Source organism: Caretta caretta, chromosome 13 (genome assembly GCF_965140235.1).
Source record: "Caretta caretta isolate rCarCar2 chromosome 13, rCarCar1.hap1, whole genome shotgun sequence".
In the NCBI taxonomy this organism is placed as follows: Eukaryota; Metazoa; Chordata; order Testudines; family Cheloniidae; genus Caretta; species Caretta caretta.
This window is the reverse complement of record NC_134218.1, coordinates 35,283,259-35,299,079: the sequence shown is the minus strand read 5'-3', so window position 1 is coordinate 35,299,079 and position 15,821 is coordinate 35,283,259. Positions and strand designations below refer to the sequence as shown.

Here is a 15,821-nt window from a genome sequence, read left to right as displayed (position 1 = left end):
ACCAATATTCCCACTGTTATTACTGCTTGCTGTGCGCTCCACAATATCTGTGAGAGTAAGGGGGAGACGTTTATGGCAGGGTGGGAGGTTGAGGCAAATCGCCTGGCTGCTGGTTTCGCACAGCCAGACACCAGAGCAGTTAGAAGAGCACAGGAGGGCGCGGTGCGCATCAGAGAATCTTTGAAAACCAGTTTCATGACTGGCCAGGCTACGGTGTGAAAGTTCTGTTTGTTTCTCCTTGATTAACCCCCCCGCCCCTTGGTTCACTCTACTTCCCTGTAAGCTAACCACCCTCCCCTCCTCCCTTCGATCACCGCTTGCAGAGGCAATAAAGTCATTGTTGCTTCACATTCATGCATTCTTTATTCATTCATCACACAAATAGGGGGATAACTACCAAGGTAGCCCAGGAGGGGTGGTGGAGGAGAGAAGCACCAGGAGGGGTGGTGGAGGAGGGAAGGACAAGGCCACACAGCACTTTAAAAGTTTAAAACTTTAAAACTTATTGAATGCCAGCCTTCTGTTGCTTGGGCAATCCTCTGGGGTGGAGTGGCCGGAGGCCCCCCCACCACGTTCTTGGGCGCCTGGGTGAGGAGGCTATGGAACTTGGGGAGGAGGGCAGTTGGTTACACAGGGGCTGTAGCGGCAGTCTGTGCTCCTGCTGCCTTTCCTGCAGCTCAACCATATGCTGGAGCATATTGGTTTGATCCTCCAGCAGCCTCAGCATTGAATGCTGCCTCCTCTCATCACGCTGCCACCACCTTTCAGCTTCAGCCCTCTCTTCAGCCCGCCACTTACTCTCTTCAGTCCGCCACATCTCCTCCCAGTCATTTTGTGCTTTCCTGCACTCTGACATTGTCTGCCTCCACGCATTCGTCTGTGCTCTGTCAGTGTGGGAGGACAGCATGAGCTCAGAGAACATTTCATCACGAGTGCATTTTTTTTGCCTTCTAATCTTCACTAGCCTCTGGGAAGGAGAAGATCCTGTGATCCTTGAAACACATGCAGCTGGTGGAGAAAAAAAAAGAGGCAGTGGTATTTAAAAAGACACATTTTCTAGAACAATGGCTACACTCTTTTATGGTAAACCTTGCTGTTAACGTTACATACACAGCACATGTGCTTTCGTTCCAAGGTGGCATTTTGCCTCCCCTCACCACGTGGCTAGCCCCTCTCCCCTTCCTGTGGCTAACAGCGGGGAAGATTTCTGTTCAGCCATAGGCAAACAGCCCAGCAGGAACGGGCACCTCTGAATGTCCCCTTAAGAAAAGCACCCTATTTCAACCAGGTGACCATGAATGATATCACTCTCCTGAGGATAACACAGAGAGATAAAGAACAGATGTTGTTTGAATGCCAGCAAACATACACTGCAATGCTTTGTTCTACAATGATTCCCAAGTACGTGCTACTGGCCTGGTGTGGTAAAGTGTCCTACCATGGTGGACGGAATAAGGCTTCCTTCCCCAGAAACCTTTTGCAAAGGCTTTGGGAGTACATCCAGGAGAGCCACAAATGCCAGGGCAAATTAATCATTAAACATGCTTGCTTTTAAACCATGTATAGTATTTTAAAAGGTACACTCACCAGAGGTCCCTTCTCTGCCTGGCGGGTCCGGGAGGAAGCCTTGGGTGGGTTCGGGGGTACTGGCTCCAGGTCCAGGGTGAGAAACAGTTCCTGGCTGTCGGGAAAACCGGTTTCTCCGCTTGCTTGCTGTGAGCTATCTACAACTTCATCATCATCATCTTCCTCGTCCCCAAAACCTGCTTCTGTGTTGCCTCCATCTCCACTGAAGGAGTCAAACAACACGGCTGGGGTAGTGGTGGCTGAACCCCCTAAAATGGCATGCAGCTCATCATAGAAGCGGCATGTTTGGGGCTCTGACCTGGAGTGGCCGTTTGCCTCTCTGGTTTTCTGGTAGGCTTGCCTCAGCTCCTTAAGTTTCACGTGGCATTGCTTCGGGTCCCTGTTATGGCCTCTGTCCTTCATGCCCTAGGAGATTTTGACAAATGTTTTGGCATTTCAAAAACTGGAACGGAGTTCTGATAGCACGGATTTCTCTCCCCATAAAGCGATCAGATCCCATACCTCCCGTTCGTTCCATGCTGGAGCTCTTTTGTGATTCTGGGACTCCATCATGGTCACCTCTGCTGATGAGTTCAGCATGGTCATCTCTGCTGATGACTTCTGACCAGCGTGGCAAGCTGCAGGTGACCATGCAAACAGGAAATTGAAATTCAAAAGTTTGCGGGCCTTTTCCTGTCTACCTGGCCAGTGCATCTGAGTTGAGAGTGCTGTCCAGAGCGGTCACAATAGAGCACTCTGGGATAGCTCCCGGAGGCCAATACTGTCTAATTGCATTCACAGTACCCCAAATTCGACCCGGCAAGGCCGATTTAAGTGCTAATCCACTTGTCAGGGGTGGAGTAAGGAAATTGATTTTAAGAGCCCTTTAAGTTGAAAAAAAGGGCTTCATCGTGTGGACGGGTGCAGGTTTACATCGATTTAACGCTGCTAAATTCGACCTAAACTCCTATTGTAGACCAGGGCCTAGCTTCTTAACCCTTTACAGGTGAAAGGGTGTTTCCTCTGGCCAGGAGGGATTTTAAAGGTGTTTACCCTTCCCTTTATATTTATGAGAGTGCCTTTGGGGGCCGTTGGATTAAACATGCAGCCGGGGCTGCGGCATGGTCCGTAGCATCTCCAGTGTCATCCCATCAGTTACCAGCCCCTTGGCGAGGTGCCTATTGTGGTGGAAAAATTAACTGCACATTGTGTTTGGATCAGAACCAAGCCTGAGGCTCCTTTATTGGTTACAAGCGCAGGGGTAACAGCTCTAAGTAGCTGCCCCCCGATGCAAAGCACACACAGTTTTTTAAAGCTTAAAACCTCAGACAAATTACACATACTTTTGTCTTAATTACCTTATTTGGAATATAGCAAAACAAGCTTTTCCTGTTATTGACAGGTGTTCTTTTGCGGTTAATGTTTCTTAAGCTGTGCTGCTGCAATTGCCTTACCATGGAATTTTCCACACTCTTTTCTTATGCTTCATATATGCAGTTAGCTTGACCAAAGTTTAGGCCTACTTGGGAAGTTTAGGCCTACTTGGGTCCACTGAATTTTTCCTCCACATTGTGCTATGCTGGTGCAGACTGGCTTCTCCAGGGACCACTGGCCACAGCACAATAGCCTGGTTTTAAACCAGCGCAGGGCCTGGGCCAGCAAACGGGCTGGACCCATGGAGGGTCCCAGGGCATAGGAGAGGGTTGGAAGGACTCAGGCCCCCCATCTCAAGCCCCCTCCCAGTTGTTCCAAGCTAGAGCTATGATGAACTTTTGACCACAGGGAAAGTTCTGGGGTGGGGCTTGGCAGGCCGATTCCTGCCCCAGGCCTTTGGAGGGCTGGACTAGTGGGGTTTTCTTTGTGAAGCTTTTATCTAGGAACACATGGGCAGGACTAGGCTGAGCTGGGTGGTAACTCGACCCACTGGCAATGACTCTGGGGTTAGTCTCAGAGGAAAAGGCAAGAGAAACCGGCTTGGGCAGCATGTCTTTTGCTGGGAATGAGCCAGGGAGAGCTCATATGCAGCTGGGAGAGGCCCCGGGGAGACGGGGGAGAGACGTGGGTCTCCACCCAAGAGAGGAGAAGCCTGCATGTGGAGGTCCCTGCCCTGCCATGGTAGGAGAAGACAGGGCAGTTGCCCTGAGCTGTGACAGATGTAGAAAAGCACTTTCACAGACTGAATCGTCAGCTGGAGTAACATCAAGTGGTAGGGAGTTCCATGGGATACCCATGAGAGTGGAAAGCAGCTAGTAAAGATGGCTGAACATTGCTCCCTAGCCTGGGGTATGACTCTTTGGGTGCGAGAGATTCTGGGTTCAGATCCCTGAGAAGTCTGTAGGTTTTAGTTTTGCAAGTTACCTTTAGAAAGCGGCTCCAGCCATGGAGAGGTGCCGGCAGGCTGGGGAAGCCCCAGGCACTACTGTGGGTTAACGAGCGCTACAAGGGCCCAGAACTGACGGGTGCAGGCAAAGGGGTTAGAAAGTCCTGCACCAGTGAGTGCCTAATTCCCTTTGGCTGTTGTGAAAACAAGCTCTCAATGTCTAAATGCAGCCCTCCGCCCCTTGGCACAAGGGTTTGTGAAATCCATCTGATGAGGGGCCCATGGCATTGGCAGGATTCGAGCTCTCATCTCCAAATCCACTCGAGCCTAAATCCAGTCACTTGTACCACTCAGCTACTTCACTGGCTCCAAGCCCTGTCTCTCCACCATTGGGAGATCTTGCGGTGAGCTGGTTGCTTTCACCATAAGAAGGGGCAGACTCAAATCCTGCATGACTTGAGTCTGCTGCACTTGTTCCACATCCCCTTGTTCTGGTGTCCTCCCAGGGAAGGTCCCGTTTTCCCTTCTCCAGGCTGCCGTTCATCTCTATCCTCTGTCACATCCCCTCTCATTCATTTCCATTCACAGGCCCAGCCTTCTCCATCTTCTGGACATGGCACTCGCACCTGTCCTGCTGCCTTGTCTCGGAACCCTCTCTGCTTGTAGTTAGAGATTACCCTTAGTGACAAATAACACGGTTAGTTCTTTAATGAGAATCTGGCATTAGACTGAGGGAGCTGGGCTGGGGCTTTCCCATCCTCTGAGTCTCTGAGTAACAAACCTGAGCACAGGCCATTGGAGGGATGCTGGAGATGAAAAGGAGTAAAGAGCTGGGTTAGACAGTGTAGCAGGTAACTAAAGGAATGATGCAATCTGTTGATTACATAGAATTACCCGCACTAAAACTAAGCATCAAGTCTAGCCCAGCATCACGTACGATAAAATGATTAACTGAGGCTAGAGAAACAGTGTCACAAAGTCAGTCTAAATCCACAGGTCACCCCCAATGACATGACAATGTTGTTCAATTTGCCACTTATAGAACAATCTCATTTGGAAGAATGAAGCCAGCCCTGGGGAACTCACCACAGCCTTAGTACAGCTGGCGCCCAATCCTGACAGAGCCAAGCAGGAGCACTAGAGACAGGAAGGAGCCCTGTGATGCCTGGAGCTGAGGTGTCAGCCTGAGTAACATCCAGTGGCAGAGAGTTCCACGGGCTGATGCCAACGCCAGAGACACTAATGAGAGGAGGATCCTGCAGATTGGAGACAGTCATTGAAGAGCCAGATGTGCCTGAGGGCAGAGTGACACATCCTGACTAAGAGAGGGCACTGCAACAATATTATGTGTCTGGCTTGTTGGTCTAGGGGTATGATTCTCACTTTGGGTGCAAGAGGTCCTGGGTTCAAATTCCGGATAAGCCCCATCATTAGAGTTTTGCAAATGGCCTGGAGAAAAAGGCTAGAGCCAAAGACAGGAGCAAACCAGGCTGGGTGGCCACAGCTGGTTAAAGAGTTCCAGAGGGGCTGCGGGTCCTGCTCTGCCAGCTCTTAATTCCCTTAGGCTGTTGTGAGTCTAGCCCTGAATGTCTAAACCCAGCGCCCATTTCATTTGTGTGAAGCTCTGTGGAATCTCTCTGAAAGGGGGCCGGGGGCAGTGGCTGGATTTGAATTGAGGTCACCAAAGATCTTGGCGCCCAAATCCAGCTCCAGAGACCACTCGGCATCACTTTAATTGGCAGGATGGGTCTGCTCCCTCTTGGACGGTCTGTGGGGGGGGGATTGTGCTTTAGATGCAAATGATCAAAGGCTCGAATCCTGAGAGAGTTAAATTGGATGCCCATGTTCAATGCCCGGGGGGGGGGGGGAGGCGGGGTGGCATCTCAACCAGCAAGAGGCTGTCACCACCTGCCCTCTAACCTTGGGTGCCTCCCCATGCTTTGCTGGTGTGGCTCCCACCTCGGCTGCTCACAACCAGCTACAAGCCTGCAAGTCACACCCTGAGTGTGTCTAGCCACAGCCCTGTGTCAGCAGCCTGCCAGCGACACACCAGCCGTGCTCTGGCCCCCACCAGCCTTGGTTACTGCCTGCAGGGTGACCCCAGCACATTCCCAGTCCCGAATTCCCCCAGAACGGTTGTTCTGCACTGACCGGCCCATCAGAGGGCCATTGTCCCTGTCAGGGTTCAATATGTACCAGTTTGCTACTTTAACTGGAGTTACCAAATGATTCGGTTTAAACACAGCCCTGTATGGGTTTAGCTTAAAAAATCAAAGACATTCATTTAACTACAATGAGAGAGATTTCAAGCGAGCTTGAGCATCGGGCATTAATGTCAGGAATGGGCACAAGAGAAATGAAGATAAAATGCTTCCCAGCAGCTAAATCTTAACAAGCTAAACTTAGTTTAAGGGAAAATTCTTCCCACATGGTCCCAGCAAAGGGGCTGACCACATGCTCAGGTCAGAGCCCGACAGCTGGTTCCTTTGTCTCAGGTGAAAATGAGGGAGACAGACAGGGAGAAAGAAAGAGGGGTGTTTGTGGCCCTCACTCGTATAGTTCGGTCACCCTTTGATATGCAGTTTCCAGAGGGTCACCCCTAGATAAAGTTGGTTCCTGCTGCGAGGACAGAGACACGGGGTCTTGAGGTGACAGACATTGCATGCTGTGGTTAGCCAAAACACAGATTGCTCTGTTCCCACCTTCCCACCCCCCACATCTGCTGCCAAAGACCAGCCCCATTGCCCATCAGCTTTGATCACACCTGACAAGAGGAGTTAGCCTGTCCTATGTCTTTGAGACACAGATTTACCCCGTCCTCGGACTCAGCTGGTAACCACACTTCAACCACACGTCAGGGTGTGGGTGTGAACCCAGGGCTGCTTTCGATCCCACCTGGATCTGGGGTTACAAAGGGAAGGTCCTGTTCTATCTTTCCTCAGCAGTCGTTCATATCTAGCCTCTAGCACATCCTCTCTCATTCATCTCCTTTTGCAGTCCCAGCCTTTTCCATCTCCCTTCATACAGACCTCTCCCGCCCTGCTGCCTTGTCTCAGAGCCCTCTCTTTTGGCAGTTAGAGATTGTGCCTTAGTGACAAATAACACTGTTAGGTCTTTAACGAGAATCTGGCACTAGTCCAAGGGAGCTGAGCTGGGACTCTCCCAACTCCCAAATCTCTGAGTAACAAACCTGAGCACAGGCCCTTGGCGGGATGCTGAAGTTGAAAAGGAGCAAAGAGCTGGATTAGACAGTGTAGCAGGTAACTAAAAGGAGTGATGAACATATATAGATGAACATAATTTGCTGAGGAAGAGTCAACATGGTTTTAGTAAAGGGAAATCATGCCTCACCAATCTACTAGAATTCTTTGAGGGGGTCAACAAGCACATGGACCAAGGAGATTCAGCAGAAATAGTGTACTTAGATTTTCAGAAAGCCTTTGACAAGGTCCCTCACCAAAGGCTCTTATGCAAAGTAAGCTGCCACGGGATAAGAAGGAAGGTCCTCTCATGGATTGGTAACTGGTTAAAAGATAGGAAACAAAGGGCAGGTATAAATGGTCAGTTTTCAGAATGGAGAGAGGTAAATAGTGGTGTCCCGCAGGGTCTGTTCTGGGACCAGTCCTATTCAACATTGTGATAAATATAAAGGGAAGGGTAAACACCTTTAAAATCCCTCCTGGCCAGAGGAAAAATCCTTTCACCTGTAAAGGGTTAAGAAGCTAGGATAACCTCGCTGGCACCTGACCAAAATGACCAATGAGGAGACAAGATACTTTCAAAAGCTGGAGGGGGGGGGGGGAGAAACAAAGGCTCACTCTGTCTTTGTGATGCTTTTGCCGGGAACAGAACAGGAATGGAGTCTGAGAATTTAGTAAGTAATCTAGCTAGAGATGCGTTAGATTCTGATTTCTTTAAATGGCTGATAAAATAAGTTGTGCTGAATGGAATGTATATTCCTGTTTTTGTATCTTCTTGTAACTTAAGGTTTTGCCTAGAGGGATTCTCTGTGTTTTGAATCTGATTACCCTGTAAGGTATTTACCATCCTGATTTTACAAAGGTGATTCTTTTTACTTTTTCTTCTATTAAAATCCTTCTTTTAAGAACCTGATTGCTTTTTCATTGTTCTTAAGATCCAAGAGTTTGGGTCTGTGTTCACCTATGCAAATTGATGAGGATTTTTATCAAGACTTCCCCAGGAAAGGGGGTGTAGGGTTTGGGGAGGATTTTTTGGGGAAAGACATTTCCAAGTGGGCTCTTTCCCGGTTATATATCTGTTAGACGCTTGGTGGTGGCAGGGATAAAGTACAAGGGCAAAAGGTAAAATAGTTTGTACCTTGGGGACGTTTTAACCTAAGCTAGTAAAAATAAGCTGTTAAGGTTCCTTCCCCACTCTGAACTCTAGGGTACAAATGTGGAGACCTGCATGAAAACCTCCTAAGCTTACTTTTACCAGCTTAGGTTAAAACTTCTCCAAGGTACAAATTATTTTACCCTTTGCTCTTGGATTTCCACTGCCACCACCAAACTTTATCTGAGTTCCTGAAAAAACGTAGTTTGGACACGTCTTTCCCCCCAAAATCCTCCCAACCCTTGCACCCCACTTCGTGGGGAAGGTTTGGTAAAAATCCTCACCAATTTGGTAAAAATCCTCACCCTTGGATCTTAGAACAATGAAAAAGCATTCAGTTTCCTTACAAGAAGACTTTTAATAGAAGTAAAAAAAAAGAATCACCTCTGTAAAATCAGGATGGTGAATACCTTACAGGGTAATTAGATTCAAAACATAGAGAAGCCCTCTAGGCAAAACCTTAAGTTACAAAAAAGACACACAGACAGGAATATTCATTCTATTCAGCACAGCTATTTTCTCAACCATTTAAAGAAATCATAATCTAACACATACCTAGCTAGATTACTTACTAAGTTCTAAGACTCCATTCCCGTTCTGTCTCCGGCAAAAGCATCACACAGAGAGACACAGACCCTTTGTTTTTCTCCCTCCTCCCAGCTTTTGAAAGTATCTTGTCTCCTCATTAGTCATTTTGGTCAGGTGCCAGCGAGGTTACCTTTAGCTTCTTAACCCTTTAGAGGTGAGAGGATTTTTCCTCTGGCCAGGAGGGATTTTAAAGGGGTTTTACCCTTCCCTTTATTTTTATGACATAAGCTTAGGGGGTTTTCATGCAGGTCCCAACATCTGTACCCTAGAGTTCAGAGTTGGAAAGGAACTTTGACAAACATATTCATAAATGATCTGGAAAAAGGGCTAAACAGTGAGGTGGCAAAATTTGCAGATGATACAAAATTATTCAAGATAGTTAAGACCCAGGCAGACTGCGAAGAGCTACAAAAGGATCTCTGAAAACTGGGTGACTGGGCAACAAAATGGTAGATGAAATTTAATGTTGATAAATGCAAAGTAATGCACATTGGAATGCATAATCCCAACTACACGTATAAAATGATGGGGTCTAAATTAGCTGTTACTACTCAAGAAAGAGACTTTGGAATCATTGTGGATAATTCTCTGAAAACATCCACTCACTGCGGTAGTCAACAAAGCAAACATAATGCTTGGAATAATTAAGAAAGGGATCGATAATAGGACAAAAAATATCATGTTGCCTCTATATAAATCCATGGTACACCCACATCTTGAATACTGCATGCAGATGTGGTCATTTGTTCTCAAAAAAGATATACTGGAATTGGAAAGGGTTCAGAAAAGGGCAACAAAAATGATTAGGGATATGGAACAGCTTCCATATGAGGAGAGATGAATAAGACTGGGACTTTTCAGCTTGGAAAAGAGATGGCTAAGGGGAGATAGGATTGAGGTCTAATAAATCATGACTGGTATAGAGAAAGTAGATAAGGAAGTGTTGTTTACTACTTCTCATAACACAAGAACTAGGGGTCACCAAATGAAATTAATAGGCAGAAGGTTTAATACAAATAAAAGGAAGATGTGTTTGAGACCCCTGCTTTAGGGCAAGAGATTATGAACTCTGGACTCCCATGAGTTCTTTTATCAAAGTTGGGGGTAGGTTTATTTTTAAATCCTTCCCTCCTTTTAAATTAGGGTGAAAAGTGATTACTCTTTCCATGGGACTTATATCCTTCCCAAACCCTATTTTGCACATAAGCATCCACAATTTCTGTGGCCCTCAAGACTGAATCAGGTTCTCTATCATAGGCAGCTGCTCTAATATTGTCAGGAACAATGTGCAGAACTGCACATCGAATGTTGCTGCAGACGTTTCACCAGGACCAGCAATTATTTGTTTTCAAATGATACTGCACAAGGCACATTTTGTACAAAGATCATCACACTAGTGTGTATAGTACAGTGGGAATCCAGGGCTCCTTTCAGTCCCACCGTGTCTGGGGTTACAAAGGGAAGGTCCCGTTCTAACACATCCCCTCTCATTCGTCTCCTTTTGCAGTACCAGCCTGTCAGGGTTCCCTCCCCACTCTGAACTCTAGGGTACAGATGTGGGGACCCACATGAAAGACCCCCTAAGCTTATTTCTACCAGTTTAGGTTAAAAACTCCCCAAGGCACAAATTCTCCCTTGTACCTTGGATTAGGTAATGCTGCCACCACCAAATGATTAGACAAAACTCAGGGAAAGGACCACTTGGAGTTCCTACTCCCCACCTAATATCCCCCCAAGTCCTACACCCTCTTTCCTGGGGAGGCTTGAGAATGAACAAGATGAGCACAGACCAACCTTGGGTTTTTAGGACACTAAAAACCCCAATCAGATTCTTAAAGAAAACAGAACTTTATTAGAAAGAAAAAAGGTAAAAGATGTGCCTCTGTAAAATTAGAAGAGAAGCTAATCTCACAGGGTAATCAGATTTAAAACACAGAGGATTTCTCCTCTAGGCAAAACTTTAAGGTTACAAAAACAGGGATAAACCTCCCTCTTAGCACAGGGAAAATTCACAAGATGAAACAAATGATAATCTAACGCATTTCCTTGCTATTACTTACTATTTCTGTAAGATTAGATGCTTAGTGCATATATGTGAGGTCTAATAAATCATAAATAAACCTTAGTGAGCAGAGCAGCTCACAGCAGGAGTTTGCCTGGGAGTTCGCCTGGAGTGAGCCCAGTGAGGCTTACGTCTTGCAAACTTCTCTGAGGAAGCTCATAGTAGGAAGGTGATATGGAAGGGGGGGGTTCAGCTGTTGTGACCTGCACTGGATGTGCCATGTTTGTCTTTCTTCCACAGGACAGAAGCGACTTTGTCTGTACAAAGTGCAAGCTGGTCTCCATATTGGAAGAGAAGATTGAAGGTCTGGAGCAACAGATAACGACCCTGCGTTGCATACGAGAAACTGAGGATTTTCTAGACAAAACTCAGGATAGGCTTCTAGGGGTACAAAGCTCTAGAGATATAGAGCAGGTTGCACAGAGGAGCCAAGAGGCCAGTGAAGAAGCTTGGCAACATGTGACCTCCAGAAGAGGTAAGCGGAATGTCCGGGTTCCAGTAACACAGACACAGGTAACTAACCGCTTTCATGTTCTCTCCACAGGTACCGTTGCGGAGAGTGGACCAGATGATATGTCTGGGGCGAGAAAGCAGAAGGAGACTCCGCTGGTTGGAAGGCATGAGATGCGATGTCCTGAGGTTGGGGGTTCCACGACCACCACTCCCAAGAGGAGAAGGCGGGTGGTGGTGGTCGGGGACTCTCTCCTCCGGGGGACTGAGTCATCTATCTGCCGCCCTGAACGGGAAAACCGAGAAGTCTGCTGCTTGCCGGGGGCTAAGATTTGCGATGTGACGGAGAGACTGCCGAGACTCATCAAGCCCTCAGATCGCTACCCCTTCCTGCTTCTCCATGTGGGCACCAATGATACTGCCAAGAATGACCTTGAGCGGATCACTGCGGACTACGTGGCTCTGGGAAGAAGGATAAAGGAGTTGGAGGCGCAAGTGGTGTTCTCGTCCATCCTCCCCGTGGAAGGAAAAGGCCTGGGTAGGGACCGTCGAATCATGGAAGTCAACGAATGGCTACGCAGGTGGTGTCGGAGAAAAGGCTTTGGATTCTTTGACCATGGGATGGTGTTCCATGAAGGAGGAGTGCTGGGCAGAGACGGGCTCCATCTTACGAAGAGAGGGAAGAGCATCTTTGCGAGCAGGCTGGCTAACCTAGTGAGGAGGGCTTTAAACTAGCTTCACCGGGGGAAGGAGACCAAAGTCCTGAGGTAAGTGGGAAAGCGGGATACCGGGAGGAAGCACAGGCAGGAATGTCTGTGAGGGGAGGGCTCCTGCCTCATACTGGGAATGAGGGGCGATCAACAGGTTATCTCAAGTGCTTATATACGAATGCACAAAGCCTTGGAAACAAGCAGGGAGAACTGGAGGTCCTGGTGATGTCAAGGAACTATGACGTGATTGGAATAACAGAGACTTGGTGGGATAACTCACATGACTGGAGTACTGTCATGGATGGATATAAACTGTTCAGGAAGGACAGGCAGGGCAGAAAAGGTGGGGGAGTAGCACTGTATGTAAGGGAGCAGTATGACTGCTCAGAGCTCCGGTACGAAACTGTAGAAAAACCTGAGTGTCTCTGGATTAAGTTTAGAAGTGTGTGCAACAAGAGTGATGTAGTGGTGGGAGTCTGCTATAGACCACCGGACCAGGGGGATGAGGTAGATGAGGCTTTCTTTCAGCAACTCACGGAAGCTACTAGATCGCATGCCCTGATTCTCATGGGTGACTTTAATTTTCCTGATATCTGCTGGGAGAGCAATACAGCGGTGCATAGACAATCCAGGAAGTTTTTGGAAAGCGTAGGGGACAATTTCCTGGTGCAAGTGCTAGAGGAGCCAACTAGGGGGGGCGCTTTTCTTGACCTGCTGCTCACAAACCAGGTAGAATTAGTGGGGGAAGCAAAAGTGGATGGGAATCTGGGAGGCAGTGACCATGAGTTGGTTGAGTTCAGGATCCTGATGCAGGGAAGAAAGGTAAGCAGCAGGATACGGACCCTGGACTTCAGGAAAGCAGACTTCGACTCCCTCAGGGAACGGATGGCCAGGATCCCCTGGGGGACTAACTTGAAGGGGAAAGGAGTCCAGGAGAGCTGGCTGTATTTCAAGGAATCCCTGTTGAGGTTACAGGGACAAACCATCCCGATGAGTCGAAAGAATAGTAAATATGGCAGGCGACCAGCTTGGCTTAATGGTGAAATCCTAGCGTATCTTAAACATAAAAAAGAAGCTTACAAGAAGTGGAAGGTTGGACATATGACCAGGGAAGAGTATAAAAATATTGCTCGGGCATGTAGGAATGATATCAGGAGGGCCAAATCGCACCTGGAGCTGCAGCTAGCCAGAGATGTCAAGAGTAACAAGAAGGGTTTCTTCAGGTATGTTGGCAACAAGAAGAAAGCCAAGGAATGTGTGGTCCCCTTACTGAATGAGGGAGGCAACCTAGTGACAGAGGATGTGGAAAAAGCTAATGTACTCAATGCTTTTTTTGCCTCTGTTTTCACTAACAAGGTCAGCTCCCAGACTGCTGCGCTGGGCATCACAAAATGGGGAAGAGATGGCCAGCCCTCTGTGGAGATAGAGGTGGTTAGGGACTATTTAGAAAAGCTGGACGTGCACAAGTCCATGGGGCCGGACGAGGTGCATCCGAGAGTGCTGAAGGAATTGGCGGCTGTGATTGCAGAGCCATTGGCCATTATCTTTGAAAACTCGTGGCGAACCGGGGAAGTCCCGGATGACTGGAAAAAGGCTAATGTAGTGCCAATCTTTAAAAAAGGGAAGAAGGAGGATCCTGGGAACTACAGGCCAGTCAGCCTCACCTCAGTCCCTGGAAAAATCATGGAGCAGGTCCTCAAAGAATCAATCCTGAAGCACTTGCATGAGAGGAAGGTGATCAGGAACAGCCAGCATGGATTCACCAAGGGAAGTTAATGCCTGACTAATCTAATCGCCTTTTACGATGAGATTACTGGTTCTGTGGATGAAGGGAAAGCAGTGGATGTATTGTTTCTTGACTTTAGCAAAGCTTTTGACACGGTCTCCCACAGTATTCTTGTCAGCAAGTTAAGGAAGTATGGGCTGGATGAATGCACTATAAGGTGGGTAGAAAGCTGGCTAGATTGTCGGGCTCAACGGGTAGTGATCAATGGCTCCATGTCTAGTTGGCAGCCGGTATCAAGTGAAGTGCCCCAAGGGTCGGTCCTGGGGCCGGTTTTGTTCAATATCTTCATAAATGATCTGGAGGATGGTGTGGATTGCACTCTCAGCAAATTTGCGGATGATACTAAACTGGGAGGAGTGGTAGATACGCTGGAGGGGAGGGATAGGATACAGAAGGACCTAGACAAATTGGAGGATTGGGCCAAAAGAAATCTGATGAGGTTCAATAAGGATAAGTGCAGGGTCCTGCACTTAGGACGGAAGAATCCAATGCACCGCTACAGACTAGGGACCGAATGGCTAGGCAGCAGTTCTGCGGAAAAGGACCTAGGGGTGACAGTGGACGAGAAGCTGGATATGAGTCAGCAGTGTGCCCTTGTTGCCAAGAAGGCCAATGGCATTTTGGGATGTATAAGTAGGGGCATAGCGAGCAGATCGAGGGACGTGATCGTTCCCCTCTATTCGACATTGGTGGGGCCAGACGAGTTGCATCCGAGAGTGCTGAAGGAATTGGCGGCTGTGATTGCAGAGCCATTGGCCATTATCTTTGAAAACTCGTGGCGAACCGGGGAAGTCCCGGATGACTGGAAAAAGGCTAATGTAGTGCCAATCTTTAAAAAAGGGAAGAAGGAGGATCCTGGGAACTACAGGCCAGTCAGCCTCACTTCAGTCCCTGGAAAAATCATGGAGCAGGTCCTCAAAGAATCAATCCTGAAGCACTTGCATGAGAGGAAAGTGATCAGGAACAGCCAGCATGGATTCACCAAGGGAAGGTCATGCCTGACTAATCTAATCGCCTTCTATGATGAGATTACTGGTTCTGTGGATGAAGGGAAAGCAGTGGATGTATTGTTTCTTGACTTTAGCAAAGCTTTTGACACGGTCTCCCACAGTATTCTTGTCAGCAAGTTAAGGAAGTATGGGCTGGATGAATGCACTACAAGGTGGGTAGAAAGCTGGCTAGATTGTCGGGCTCAACGGGTAGTGATCAATGGCTCCATGTCTAGTTGGCAGCCGGTATCAAGTGGAGTGCCCCAAGGGTCGGTCCTGGGGCCGGTTTTGTTCAATATCTTCATAAATGATCTGGAGGATGGTGTGGATTGCACTCTCAGCAAATTTGCGGATGATACTAAACTGGGAGGAGTGGTAGATACGCTGGAGGGGAGGGATAGGATACAGAAGGACCTAGACAAATTGGAGGATTGGGCCAAAAGAAATCTGATGAGGTTCAATAAGGATAAGTGCAGGGTCCTGCACTTAGGACGGAAGAACCCAATGCACAGCTACAGACTAGGGACCGAATGGCTAGGCAGCAGTTCTGCAGAAAAGGACCTAGGGGTGACAGTGGACGAGAAGCTGGATATGAGTCAGCAGTGTGCCCTTGTTGCCAAGAAGGCCAATGGCATTTTGGGATGTATAAGTAGGGGCATAGCGAGCAGATCGAGGGATGTGATCGTTCCCCTCTATTCGACATTGGTGAGGCCTCATCTGGAGTACTGTGTCCAGTTTTGGGCCCCACACTTCAAGAAGGATGTGGATAAATTGGAGAGAGTCCAGCGAAGGGCAACAAAAATGATTAGGGGTCTGGAACACATGAGTTATGAGGAGAGGCTGAGGGAGCTGGGATTGTTTAGCCTGCAGAAGAGAAGAATGAGGGGGGATTTGATAGCTGCTTTCAACTACCTGAAAGGGGGTTCCAAAGAGGATGGCTCTAGACTGTTCTCAATGGTAGCAGATGACAGAACGAGGAGTAATGGTCTCAAGTTGC

The 15,821-nt window shown here is 48.0% G+C and overlaps 1 long non-coding RNA gene across 2 annotated transcripts; it reads right to left on the bottom strand.

Annotated features, from left to right (window-relative positions):
* Positions 1–337: 337 nt before the first annotated feature.
* LOC125621967 (uncharacterized) lies at positions 338–2,849 on the bottom strand. 2 transcript variants are annotated; one of them, XR_012664753.1, is made up of 3 exons: positions 2,089–2,849; positions 1,588–1,992; positions 338–1,008 (listed from the first exon to the last, which is right to left on the bottom strand). It is a non-coding gene; the product is annotated as an uncharacterized LOC125621967 (long non-coding RNA). The 2 variants fall into 2 exon arrangements; XR_012664752.1 differs by having other exon boundaries at positions 1,588–2,849.
* Between the last annotated feature and the right edge of the window lie 12,972 nt (positions 2,850–15,821).